The sequence below is a fragment of the Sinocyclocheilus grahami genome, unplaced genomic scaffold, assembly GCF_001515645.1.
Source record: "Sinocyclocheilus grahami isolate Dianchi unplaced genomic scaffold, SAMN03320097.WGS_v1.1 scaffold20.1, whole genome shotgun sequence".
NCBI classification, from domain to species: Eukaryota; Metazoa; Chordata; class Actinopteri; order Cypriniformes; family Cyprinidae; genus Sinocyclocheilus; species Sinocyclocheilus grahami.
The window spans coordinates 395878-411008 of NW_015505199.1; positions in this window are offsets into that span (position 1 = coordinate 395878).

The window sequence follows — 15131 nt, forward strand, 5'->3', positions numbered from 1 at the left end:
ACCCTTTCAAAGCATTCATGTCTGCCTGCCAAGGCCGCAGAGACCACCTTGGGCGTATCATCCAGTTTAGTCATAACCACAGAAACTGAACCTGACAGTGATACTACTTCCTCAGAATCTGCTCCAGCCCTGTTCACGGAGGCTATTTTTGGGTGTCTTGATCTGCCTGCTATAGCCACGCATGCTACCCCTGAGCTGCTCACCAGCCATGGCTCACCCAAGGAGATCATCCCTGCCAGTCTTGTCGTGTCATCTTCCTGTCATCCTGTCAGTCAAAACACAGTCAAGAAATCTGTATCAGCCCCAGCATTGTGTACATCTTCTAGAGCCGATTGAAACGGTGAAACGGTGCATGATGTCATCTTGATGCAGGAGTCGTCAAAGACTGCATCTATTCGAGACCCCAAACCCAGTTGGAAGTTCCCATCAGGGAAGAGGGCCCCTATCTCTAGAGGTATCCCTAATCGAATGCCTATCCCACCCTCAGTGTTGCCTGGCTGGCATGCTCCTCCAAAGTTGTCACCTTTTTGGGCAGTCCCAAGATATTCCCCTGGACTGCTTTCTGCCCTGCCCCCTGTGTTTCCTGGCTACTTTGGACCTTCAATCTTTCCTCCCCACCTGCCCCCCCAGTTGGTTGTCAGGGTCCCGCCCTGACAGCCATGTCTGTTCTGTCTTTGTTTAGCGTTTCCTTGTTTGTCTTGAGTCTGAGCACATGGCTTTGTCTTTATTTATGTTGGCCATGTGCTCCTCTCGTCATGCCCCCTTGTTTCCCTCTGCCACGCCCCCTTGTTTAGTCCTAGTCTAGTCCTCGTTAACTTGATTATGTCCACCTGTTCCTCATGTGCTCTGCTCCTTTATAGTGTGCCTCTTTCCTCATGTCTTGGCTGGTTCGTTGCGTTAGTTCACTGCGTGTAAGATAATTCCGTATCAGTCTACTTGTCATAATAGTATTGTTATATTCTTAATTCCTAGTCAGTCTAGCTTCGCATTTAGTTCTCTTGAAGTTAATTTGAGTTTCTTTGCTTTTTGTTATTTTGCTCTTCGCCATCACGTTGTTCCAAACCTGTAGGACTTTCTTTCTTCTGCAGAACACAAAAGAAAATATACAGTATTTGTGCGGGATACTGTAAAAAGGAAAGCAAAATAAAACACCAAAATGTGAGAGAAAATATTTCTTTGATAAATATACTTATTTTACAACAACCACATCTTATAGGTGACAATTACTGAGACAGAACAAGTGTACACTAGTCCAGTTGAAGTTTCGATTAATCTACCTGTTTGTGGTCCAAGTGAGTCATGCTGATTACAACCCACAAAGGTTATACACTAACATCTGGAGATGAACTAATATTATTCAGACCCACGAGTGCAATTGGAAGCTGAAAGCAAGTGACAGCACAAAACTCCAATTCATTCTGAAACCACTTTTCAAGTATGCTTTATTTTGTAGGAGAGCAGTTATTGAAAAATCTTTTACAATTTACAATAAGCTCTCTGCATCCAGAAATATGAAACCCTAGATTAATATAAAAGCAAACAGCATATACACACAATACAGTATATTTATTTAGACCAGTAATGGAATTGTCTGCTGACTGTCCAATGTTCTTCTCAGTTTGTGTGGATTGCATGAAATAAATGATTTCTCGTCTTTGTAAACAGAATATAGTCAGGACAAGAAAAATAATTACTTCTGAGAACTTGTGTAACGTTAGGTGCATCCCAGCTTGCTATGGTGAGTTTTTTTTATATCACAAGAGAGCTTTTAACCTTCCTCTTTCTACACACTTGAACTATAACAAATCATTGAACAAGACATTCCAGTTCACCTAAAGATTTTCAAGAGCCTAACAATCACTTTAACCTGCTGTTATAGAGAGACAGATCACCTAAACAGAGGCTTTGATGCATAGCATGATTCAAAGGCAATGTGGGATACAGGATGGAAAATTAATTTCCACATTGTGGTATTACAAATTGGGAAAAGCAATGTGTCATCAGCTATCAAGACAATAATCATGTGCTTTATCCAAGGGGTGTCACATAGTTCTCCTGTATCCCACATGTCATGACTGTTCAATTGAATCATGTTTTTCATCCCCAAGTCACATGGACGGTTTTACGCATTCCCATGATTGTCCTCATTGATTTAATCATCTTGCAAGGGATGCATTGCTGAAAAGAAATAAGAGAGTCCTGAATGATTTTGACTGTCTGTTCTAGGGTTTATTTTCCTGTCCAAGCTCATTTTACAGGTGGACAGAGATCATAATGAATTCTGCATGTTTGTGTGAGAACAGCAATCAATCTTTGAATGCAATTACACAAAGATGGTGAGCTGCTACGCATCATTCACAGCCAACTACAGCCATTTGCTATTGACAAAAATAGAAGATGGACTGATGGTTTGGTTTTGCTAAAAGCTGAAAGACACATCCATGTGGGGCTTGGTACAAGTATTTTTGCATGCCTATTTGTGAGAGAAGTGCTTTTCAAAGCAAATAATGAAGTTTACACTTTTGCATGTAATTGGGAGATGCAATCAAAATGTAAACACAAGTTCATAGGCATGTGAATTCGAGAAAGCTCAAGAGATTGGTGAAAAGCCTTTATACTGCAGCATAAATTAAAAAAAGAACATGGACGTCAACGACTGGAATTAAAGAGGCAAGTGGGGGACTGTCAGATTTAGAGAAGCAATGAGGGAAAAAGAAAGGAAACGAACAAAAGCTCCTTTATAAATGAGAACAACAATGCAATATTCAAACCTCCTCTGAAATATAAAGGTATAAAATGAAGTACAGTTTGGATATGCTTTGAACTGAGGTGTATGAAACACATTAATGTGTCCATGGCTAATGACATGATGCAGTGAGACAAAAGAATCACGTTATCTCAAATGAAGTCCAAAAACATTTTAGTAGAATATATGTTATTGATGTACATTTTACAGTCTCTCCTTAGTTTCTATAAAGACCTGCCTCAGACAGTACACCCGCTGACCACCTACAGGCCTTTCAATGACTCTTTGATTCTTGCACAAAAACGGCTCCCCCAGCTGGGACCGGTTCATTGCGAGGTTTTTCCTCTCCCCAAGCTCCTTAATATCTTTTTCTTTTCCTTCTTAACAAGTTTTTTTCTTTGCCACGGCTGCCCTTGGCTTGCACACTGGAAGCTTTAAGGCTTAAGACATTAATGTATGATTTTCTGTAAAGCTGTCTTGATATGACATGGATTGTGAAAAGCACTGTACAAATAAAAACGTTTTTTAAAAAAAAAAAAGATGGCTACAGCAGCATAATGTTTACTGATTACCTGCTAAAGTCATGAAAGTGAATCAAGTGAAGGCATCAAGTCTTCCCTGCAGGTTATTTATTTCTTTTTATTTGACAAGATTTGGTTTGTTATAATGGCAGACAATTCTGCATTGCAAATTAAATAAGCTTTAAAACATTTGGATATGCTCTTAACAACTAAATGTTCTAAACTGAACTTGCAATAAATAGAGATTTTAAAAAAATATAGGCCCACTGTAGTGTCCATTATTTAAGTTAGCGGTCTAATTATTTCTGATCAACCGAATCAAACACAGGTATGAAAAGCTTTCCGAGTGGCATAGTGCCTAAAGTAAATACTACCTGTTGCGCAATATGTATTCGAGTTATCGCTTTAAAAAAGATATTTCATTTTGCCAAATCGGTTCTTTCAGACAGTTCGGTTAAAAAATTCCGATTCATCTTTTCACGCAATGATATCACTATTGCAAATTGCTGATTATATTGCCTTTCATTCACTTTAGTTAAAGATATCTGTGGTCACAGTTTCATTCTCTAATCCTTCATGTCGGAGTGACATATATTGAGTACCCATCTTGAATAAGTTTCCAAAAAGTTTCGCACCTACAGGACACATTAAAGACATTGATGCGCAAACAATCATTGAACAAGACATTCCAGTTCACCTAAAGATTTTCAAGAGCCTAACAATCACTTTAACCTGCTGTTATAGAGAGACAGATCACCTAAACAGAGGCTTTGATGCATAGCATGATTCAAAGGCAATGTGGGATACAGGATGGAAAATTAATTTCCACATTGTGGTATTACAAATTGGGAAAAGCAATGTGTCATCAGCTATCAAGACCATAATCATGTGCTTTATCCAAGGGGTGTCACATAGTTCTCCTGTATCCCACATGTCATGACTGTTCAATTGAATCATGTTTTTCATCCCCAAGTCACATGGACGGTTTTACGCATTCCCATGATTGTCCTCATTGATTTAATCATCTTGCAAGGGATGCATTGCTGAAAAGAAATAAGAGAGTCCTGAATGATTTTGACTGTCTGTTCTAGGGTTTATTTTCCTGTCCAAGCTCATTTTACAGGTGGACAGAGATCATAATGAATTCTGCATGTTTGTGTGAGAACAGCAATCAATCTTTGAATGCAATTACACAAAGATGGTGAGCTGCTACGCATCATTCACAGCCAACTACAGCCATTTGCTATTGACAAAAATAGAAGATGGACTGATGGTTTGGTTTTGCTAAAAGCTGAAAGACACATCCATGTGGGGCTTGGTACAAGTATTTTTGCATGCCTATTTGTGAGAGAAGTGCTTTTCAAAGCAAATAATGAAGTTTACACTTTTGCATGTAATTGGGAGATGCAATCAAAATGTAAACACAAGTTCATAGGCATGTGAATTCGAGAAAGCTCAAGAGATTGGTGAAAAGCCTTTATACTGCAGCATAAATTAAAAAAAGAACATGGACGTCAACGACTGGAATTAAAGAGGCAAGTGGGGGACTGTCAGATTTAGAGAAGCAATGAGGGAAAAAGAAAGGAAACGAACAAAAGCTCCTTTATAAATGAGAACAACAATGCAATATTCAAACCTCCTCTGAAATATAAAGGTATAAAATGAAGTACAGTTTGGATATGCTTTGAACTGAGGTGTATGAAACACATTAATGTGTCCATGGCTAATGACATGATGCAGTGAGACAAAAGAATCACGTTATCTCAAATGAAGTCCAAAAACATTTTAGTAGAATATATGTTATTGATGTACATTTTACAGTCTCTCCTTAGTTTCTATAAAGACCTGCCTCAGACAGTACACCCGCTGACCACCTACAGGCCTTTCAATGACTCTTTGATTCTTGCACAAAAACGGCTCCCCCAGCTGGGACCGGTTCATTGCGAGGTTTTTCCTCTCCCCAAGCTCCTTAATATCTTTTTCTTTTCCTTCTTAACAAGTTTTTTTCTTTGCCACGGCTGCCCTTGGCTTGCACACTGGAAGCTTTAAGGCTTAAGACATTAATGTATGATTTTCTGTAAAGCTGTCTTGATATGACATGGATTGTGAAAAGCACTGTACAAATAAAAACGTTTTTTAAAAAAAAAAAAGATGGCTACAGCAGCATAATGTTTACTGATTACCTGCTAAAGTCATGAAAGTGAATCAAGTGAAGGCATCAAGTCTTCCCTGCAGGTTATTTATTTCTTTTTATTTGACAAGATTTGGTTTGTTATAATGGCAGACAATTCTGCATTGCAAATTAAATAAGCTTTAAAACATTTGGATATGCTCTTAACAACTAAATGTTCTAAACTGAACTTGCAATAAATAGAGATTTAAAAAAAATATAGGCCCACTGTAGTGTCCATTATTTAAGTTAGCGGTCTAATTATTTCTGATCAACCGAATCAAACACAGGTATGAAAAGCTTTCCGAGTGGCATAGTGCCTAAAGTAAATACTACCTGTTGCGCAATTTGTATTCGAGTTATCGCTTTAAAAAAGATATTTCATTTTGCCAAATCGGTTCTTTCAGACAGTTCGGTTAAAAAATTCCGATTCATCTTTTCACGCAATGATCTCACTATTGCAAATTGCTGATTATATTGCCTTTCATTCACTTTAGTTAAAGATATCTGTGGTCACAGTTTCATTCTCTAATCCTTCATGTCGGAGTGACATATATTGAGTACCCATCTTGAATAAGTTTCCAAAAAGTTTCGCACCTACAGGACACATTAAAGACATTGATGCACAAACGCACATGTCTAAACTATATCCACCTTATTTTTCCCATAAGAGCGGGCGCGGCCATTTATGGGTCTGGCTTATGAACACACTGGTTTGTACTGCAAACAGTTTTACCGTTTACTGCACTTAGTTATTCCTCTCTCGTTGTTTCCCTAGAGCGAGTCAGCGACTAATAAACCGGAAGTCTCACACATTCACAGAAAATGGCTTACTTCCCGTTGGAAAATAAGGTGGATAGAACATTCAGGTTTTTCCTTGTTTTGTTCAAAAAAATGTAGGCCTATTGTAGGCCGCGGGTCTTTCATGCTGAGAACTCTGCTAATATTTTCTGCATAATGATGCATTTAAAAGTTAACGACCAAACGGATACAAGTTTATATTGCTGTTGCAGATGAAATATAACATAGATAAGATTAAATAAATATTATTTTACCAGGTTAAATGTTGATTATTAGTAACTCAAACCCCTTTATCTAAACTGCTCTACTTAATCGTTTGTCGCGCGCATCCGCCATGTCTGTAGTTTTTTAAAGCTTTTTATTCGTGTTTGAATCATTCATCAAAGCACATTGGATTGTGGGTATTATTAGCCATTATTGTGTGCACGGATCCACACTTCAAAAATCGACCTGAAATAGTAGAGCAGGGCTGTCCAAACTCGGTCCTGGAGCTAAACGCTGCAGGACACCGGCCCTCCAGGACCGAATTTTGGACAGCCCTGGACCATCCGGGGACTTTTGGCATACTCTTTTCAACATACTATGCTTTGTGACACACTAATTCCAATCTCACATGCTATTTAGGATGGATAGTATGAACATTGGGACGCAGGGGTAGTGTTTTAAAAGCGGCCATCACTAGTGCAGCGGTTCAAGATGGCGACCCTTGACGTACCTGCCTACCTGGATCAATGCAAGTTACTTACTACCATGAGCGTCTTACGATACTCAAGAGCTTTGTTTTAGGCACATATCACGTAAAATATATATTTATTTTATTTAAATACATATCTGTATAATGCGTACAATTAGCACATATTACATTTCGACAGACACAAATTGTAGTTACAGAGTAAACATTTCTGCTAATTAATCAGGGGTAGACTATAGAAATCACTAGGTCAGCATACTCAAGTGGAGTACAGGGCATAAACAAGACTGACCATTTATCAGCACAAAAGAGTTGGGACCAGGATTTAAAACCGTTGGATTTTAGGGCATATAAATATTAAACAGTAGCAGTAAATTTGTGTGAAATGTATCACCAGCAGATGGCGCACGGAATATAGATATTGTAATACAAAGTGGGCTCTGCATGGAAAACCTGGTTGTGTGCTGCCCTCTAGAGGGAACATTCTGCTCATACTCAGTTTTTACACAGGATGACAGTTCTTAACCTTTTGAGCCTGCTTTGATACACCCAAATTACCTCTAATGTAACCCTTCTTTTTCCAGTCTTCACAAAATTGCTTTACTTAATTAAACTGCACCTGCCTGCAATTGTGGTTTTACATGATTTAAAAGAAAACACACCTGTGTTTGGGAGTATCCCGACTTAATGTGTGCAAATCCAAAGAAACACAATATTATAAAAGTCACAGAAAATTGCGAGCAAGAAAACCAATTTGTTGTTGAAAGAAAATTCAAGGTTGTTGAAAAATATGGGTCAAGGCAAATATTATTAGACAGTATATGGAATGAGTGCTAAAACTGGCTTTTCTCTCAAACGGGCTTAAAGAAACATACTGAAGGAGGCCAGCACAAGCCTATGGGAATCCTAAAGGAATTGCAGTCCACAGAGGTGGGAGGAAATGGACAGGATATGACGGTATCATGCATGCTTCATAGATCAAGTTTTTTTGGGGGTGTGAGCAAGGCAGAGAGGAATGAGGATTGGGGTCAAACATTTTCTTTAAACAAATTAATACTTTTATTCAGCAAGGATGCATTAAATTGATCAAAAGTGACAGTAAAGACATACTACAAAATATTTATATTCATCAAAGAATTCTGTATCACAATTTCCACAAAAATATTAAGCAGCATAACAGTTTTCAACATTATTATTAATAATAATAATAAAAAAAATTGAGCAGCAAATCAGCATATTAGAATGATTGAATCCAATGCAAATATTTCAAATTGCGAAGAACTTTATTTACATAATTAAACATCTCCCCCACATAACATCTCTGCTTTTTATAGCACATTTAGCATCCATTGTTTGAACATGCTATTTTATGGGGCTTTCTGAAAAAATATTCTTGGAAAATGTTTTTCAATATTCATCTGCATTGAAGGAGCAGACATTGCGCATAACATTACAGTCAATATCAGTTAGGCTATGTCTGCGTATCTGCAGGGTTTTTAAAATCACATTTAAGGCCTTTTAACACCTTTTTTAAGACCTGCACAAATAAAATTAATACCGTATGTCTATGGTAACATATTAAACCATAATGTGACTGTAAAAAAAATATAACTTTGTTTTCTTGTTTGCTGCTTAAAAATATGGGTGGATTTTCGCACTGATCTAAACAAAAAATAGCAGACAGGCTGATTGCAAATTCATTCGTTTTGGAACGGGAGAAACAGCGGTTTTTACAGTAACAGCAGTACACAAAGCAGCGCTGCGCTCATAAACGCTGCTTTATCAGGCATTGTAAGTAGGTAAGATCAAATTAAAATGCCATTGATACTTTTCTGAAGACAGTCGGTTCCCTTCAGAGATACAGTCACAAAAACGCACAGCGTTTTGACTTTGAAATGTGCAATGCTCATATTTATTAAATGAAATCATAGCCTTTTGAAGTTTAATCCAGCCATATCGTGATTCTTGCATGAGTTTTGGACAAATTTGTGCAAATCTATTTGTGGTGATATTATGGCGGGCTGCCACAAATAAATCAATGTATGGGAAACACGGTCTTGTATAGCATCTAAAAGGAATAAATAGCAGCCTACAGTAGCAGTATATGAAGTATGAAATTAACATTTAATTATGTAGAGCCCCTAATCGCAATGAGTTGGACACAAATAAATGTATTTTGTTGTTTCAAATATTAAGCTTTCAGAGATCACGTCTCTGTAGATTCCCAGTCATTCGGGTTGTCGCAGTATGTCGAATACTATTTATTTTCAAGTGTTTTTGGAGAGCAGTGTAGGTCGATGTGCCGTTTGAACATCCCTGAGGGTGACCTATCCACCAGAGAATGCATGCAGAGTTAGCCTCTTCTCAAATGAGCGCCATGTGGTTTTTCACCAATATCACTGCTTCAGTCAACAAAATGCATGCCTGACATTTTCCCCTTTGGTCCAGAAGAACTTGGCATTCGGATGAAAACAGAGCTGGCTGCTTTGCAGTGCCTTACAGCCATGTTCCAAATGTTTTATTTAGCATTAATTCGCCAAGACGTGGCCACAGTTGTCATCTGCTGTGAAGCACAAAATTTTTTTTCCGTCGCTGATCAAATATTCACAATCAAGATGAATCCTTAGGGCGAGGATGAGCGAATAAGATCTTGACATTTTGTGATACTCAGAAACTATTACTAAAATATAATTAGTTGTATTGCATTTTTGCATGAGATATTCCATTATTTCAGAATTATTTAAAGGGGTCATATGATGCTGCTAAAAAGAACATTATTTGGTGTAATGAAGTGTTTATGCTGTTTAAAGTTAAAAAACACATTATTTTCCACATACTGTACATTATTGTTTCTCCTCTATGCCCCGCCTTTTTGAAACGCGTTGATTTTTACAAAGCTCATCGGTCTGAAAAGCGAGGTGTGTTGTGATTGGCCAGCTATCCAGTGCGTTGTGATTGGCTGAATACCTCAAGCGTGTGACGGAAATGTTACGCCCCTCACATACTGTTGATGCCTTGTCCCGGCCGGAGCGACGAGACAAAAACATTAAAACCCATTACAAACGAGGCATTTGTTGCATCCAGTAGGGACATAATTACTGATTATAATGACTTATAACTGTCTTTTTACTCGTTGCGTTGCGTTGCGTTGCATCGCGCCCACGTAATCATAAAACTCTGTCTGCATTTGTGATCAGAGAAAATGTACTCACCCTCAGGTCATTCAAGATGTAGATGAGTTTGAGAAATTCGGCATTACATCATTTGTTCACCATTGGATCCTCTGAAGTGAATGGGTGCCGTCAGAATGAGGGTAAAAACATCACAATAATCCAGAAGTAATTCACACAACTCCACTCCACCAATGTCTTGTAAAACGAGACTGCGTGTTTGCAAGAAACAAATCCATTGTTAAGGCATTTTAAATTTAAACAGTCACTTCTGGCCAAAATATTAGTCCATATTAAGACTTCCTTCTGTGAAAAAGTTGTTCTCTGTTACCCTTTTGTCCTCTTAACATTAAAATCCAGAGACATATATATTTTTTTAGAACTGTTTTGGATTGTTTTCACGTTTTTACCGTGTGGATTATTGTGATGTGTTTTTCAGTTGTTTGGACACTCATTCTGATGGCACCCATTCACCGCAGAGGATCCATTGGCTAACCAGTGATGTAATGCTGCATTTCTTCAAATCTGTTCCAATGAAGTAACAAATTCATCTACATCTTGGATGGCCAGCTGGTGAGTGAATTTTCAGCAGATTTTCGTTTTTGGGTGAACTGTTTCTTTAATCATTCGGACTTGTTGTAGTTTCATGTGAGTGTTTTGGTGTTGTGCGAGAATGCCTAAATATTCAGCGTAATTCTTTTTAGAACTACTGAAGCAGAAGAAAACACTCAAAACACCATTGCCACTTGTCTCTCAATAGTACACAATGTTTTCTCCCATGTTGGCCCCCCGCCTCATGCCTCAGTAGGTTGCTGTGAATGCCAGGTTTGTCACCCGCAGTGTCTGCTCTCTGCTGCCACAGACTCTGAAATAATGAGAGGGCCTCTGCCTCTCGCTTCTTCTTCTTGGGGCAAACATAACAGACCACCTTTGCTTTTGAGTGTTCCTCACGCTGATTGCCTGAACCTCCTGTTTTCATCCGGTCACCTTGACCTTCAACCCGTTTTCAGCCCTCCGTCAGGAGTGTGACATTTTGACACAACGTGCCCTGTAGGAGCCCACAAAGCAGCATGACCCGATATGTCTAGGTCAGATGACGGCCACCAAGTCTGCCCTGAATATGTGTGTGTGTTTGGGAGCAAGAGAGAAGCAGCAGAGAATAGCGCCTGTGCGTGTGTTTTTGTGTAACTTCCATCCTACGTTTTGTATGCCATACAGTGGAGTGGAAATTCCATCTGTTGTGAGTGCCTCTTCAGGCTTCATGCCTATTTCACTGCTGACGGTTGTGCAGATCAATTTACTGATTTTATCCAGAGTGTCTTCTAGCCCTTTCATAAACACTGTGTAGCGAACTGAAGCAAAGCAGGACTGAGGAAAAATGCATTGTTCTCATTTACAACAATGTTAGAATTAATATGATGGTGGTTAGGTAGAGATTTTTTATTTGTGTGTGTGTGTGTGTGTTGTTTTAATTTTTAAAATGAGCTAATTTTACAACAGCAAATAATTTTTATTATTAGCAAAAACAATATTATACAATGAATATATATATATATATATATATATATATACTGTATATATATAAAATTATATTTTTATAAAATAATTTATATATATATATATCTAATATATATTTTTAAATATATATTCAAATTAGCTAATGCTTGAGACATTGCTAATACTAGTAATATTAGGCAAGGAAGAGGAGTGTTAGTTATGATTAATTTAAAATGATTCATTAAAAAAAATTCCTATAGTACTTACTAATTTATGGAAATATTGAAAAATGCTCTAGCTTTGGCATTTAATGTATTTAATTATAAGATGATTAAATGCAATGAAATGCATGTATAATTTTGAAATATTTGACTTTCTTAATATCAGCTGTATGTGTGTAATTTTAGAATATTTGTTTGAAATACCTGGTTAGAGAAATTGAAGAAACACCTGAAATATTACTTAATAAATTGTTTTGTTTTTATAGGTTAATGCATAGCTCCAGGAGACTTGGCCAAAATCCATTAGTAGTAAAATCATTTAAAATTGTTTTCATTTTAATTGTAATATTTTATCGTATATATGTAGACGTAATTGATTGAGTCATAAAAAAAAGTATTGTATAGTAGGACTGACTTAAATACGTAAAACTCCTGACTTTAAAAAACAAACAAACAAAAAACAACTGTACACCCAAGGAATTAATAGTACTTTTGACAAATTAAAAGAAGAGTCAGTGGCATGGAAAAGCTGATTTATTCTACGTAATGCGGGCCACTCAACCAGAATGGCAGCCCTCTCGACTTGCTCTTTTCAGACAGTGTAACTGGGCAGAGAAGCTAGAGGGTGTAAGAGAATCGACAGGGGCCAACTAATATCCCAGAGTTCATAAGGTCAGCTCTCACCAGTCAATGACCCCTGAATCGCACCCGTTATCCAGTCTGGCATTGTGCCAGAGGGAGGGCATCATCCAAACGCCCTCCTCTTTTGCAGAGAACAATGCCTACAGCAAATATTGCAGTTACATACATGCACTCACGGACAGGCGTGCGAGCGTGCACATTGTACGGGCCAGTTGGTTCATCTCTGTTTCTTATTTATAAAACTCTTTGAAATGCCAGCTCTCACTATCGGTTTCTCAAACTTTTTTTTGAACCAAAGACCCCTGTCATAACCCCCATAAAGCACTTTTGAATATTTTGTAATGTACTCTACCGGTGGTTCATTCTTGTAGTCAGTAGTTTCGTAGTGTATCATTGTCCGTTAGATTAAGAAATAATTGAGGGAAAATATTTATTAGTGGGGGGGAAAAGTACATTTAATAGTAAATGTCGGGGTATTTTTTAAATATATTTATTATTGTTGTTGTTATTTTGATATCGCTAGACATGCAAAAACTCACCACCTCCTCACTGAGCGACAAGTTGTGGGTGTGTCCCATTTGTACTGACCTGTGATCAGTTTGGCAAAAGCTATTAGAGTGATTAAGGCTGAGGTTTAATGATTGGGCTTTAATCAGCATTCAAAATAAAAAGGGCAACGGCTACTTCCAGGAGCAGAGGATTGACCAATTGTGTGTCCAGCAGAACTGTGATGTGCTGTTATGCTGTTATCTGCTGACCTGTGCATTCACCCTCAGGGCTATGGAGGCAACAGACTGAACAACACGGTTAAGATAAGGTTCACATACCTTGTTTAAAAACTGCTTCAGCATAAGATAAAAATCAAACATGTGTTTAAAAGAGTGTTATTTTCGTGAAAAGGCTGTATTTTTGGTAGCTGAATTTGAATTTCATGAATGTGTTGGGGAAAACACAATTCTTTTATTTTTTAAACCTTTGTCCTGTGATCAGTTTGGCAAAAGCTATTAGAGTGATTAAGGCTGAGGTTTAATGATTGGGCTTTAATCAGCATTCAAAATAAAAAGGGCAACGGCTACTTCCAGGAGCAGAGGATTGACCAATTGTGTGTCCAGCAGAACTGTGATGTGCTGTTATGCTGTTATCTGCTGACCTGTGCATTCACCCTCAGGGCTATGGAGGCAACAGACTGAACAACACGGTTAAGATAAGGTTCACATACCTTGTTTAAAAACTGCTTCAGCATAAGATAAAATCAAACATGTATTTAAAAGAGTGTTATTTTTTTGAAAAGGCTGTATTTTTGGTAGCTGAATTTGAATTTCATGAATGTGTTGGGGAAAACACAATTCTTTTATTTTTTAAACCTTTGGTTCAAACCCTTACTGTTTTCTCAATCTGTCATAAATTAGTATTAATTTAATATTAGAATATTAAATATTGAATTTTAGTCTTCAAACAAAAATTCCAGTATGATCCCATTTGTGTTATTGTTCCTGGATCATTAACTGAACATAGTACAACTATTCTGGAAACCATTAAGGCAAGGGTCAGCAAATTTCTGTACAGTGCTTTACAATATGACTTTTTATTATATAATTTGTCTGTTTATGAACTACTGTTTTATGCATTTGATTTCGTGTTAGAATTCTTGAAAAGTGTTACGTCAAAAGACATTCTATTGAGTTAATTATTTTGTAATAGTTAAGTTAATAATAAGTTTAATAATGATAAAAAAATTATTACCTTTAATCCATTCACCCTAATGTCACTAAAATGTTATCAAGAGCTGTTCCATGCAAAAAAAATCACTTACACCTACATAGCTAATGTTCTTGCCATGCGACTGTGTGCCTTATAGTTTTAAATTTGGCTTAATACACGCTCTGTGTTCTTACAAGCACTAACATCATTTCACAGAGTGTGCTGGTAGTGTTTTCCTAGGAATTTCTCAAACATTCATGAGCTTCCATAACAGATTCTGTGTGCCAGAGTTGCCCTTACACACACACACTTATCACAAACTAACTTCACCTAGATGAATTAAAAAATGAAGAAAGAGAGGAAAAAAGGTTTGCGTTAATGAATAATTCACATATTTAACACCATCACAAGGGATATTTGACTCCAATTAGGGACATTAGACAGGGATAACGATAAATAATGCCATCCTCAAAGTCATGTATTCACTGGCCGCACTGAGGATAATTACAGATAATGTAGTGATGTGTAGCCATGCTTTGAATTTAGATCACTCCTGCGGTTGACCTTCACCAAGTGTTGCTAATTTGCATGTTGTCCTTGGTTTCCTCCTAATGATATACTGCATTACACTTGGGGAAACTGCTGTTGTTGTGTCTCATTCTGTTCCCTAGTTTGTGATGATGTGAATCAATATATGTGGAACATGGATTTGGGTATTAGCAAGGGCCTTGATCCACTAAACTTTGGGACACGGATGACTCATTTACATAAGACGCAATTATAAAGTACTGTACAATGTAACGTGGTGGTAACAGCAGTTGTTACTGTAGAGAGCCATTTCTACCTGATTTAACTCTTAAATTTAATGTCGGTATAATGTATTTAGGTTGGTTCAGTGAGAGTTTAAATTCAATAAAAACAATTGAGATATTTCAGTGTAATTGAGTTATGAGATACTTTTAAGTAAGACA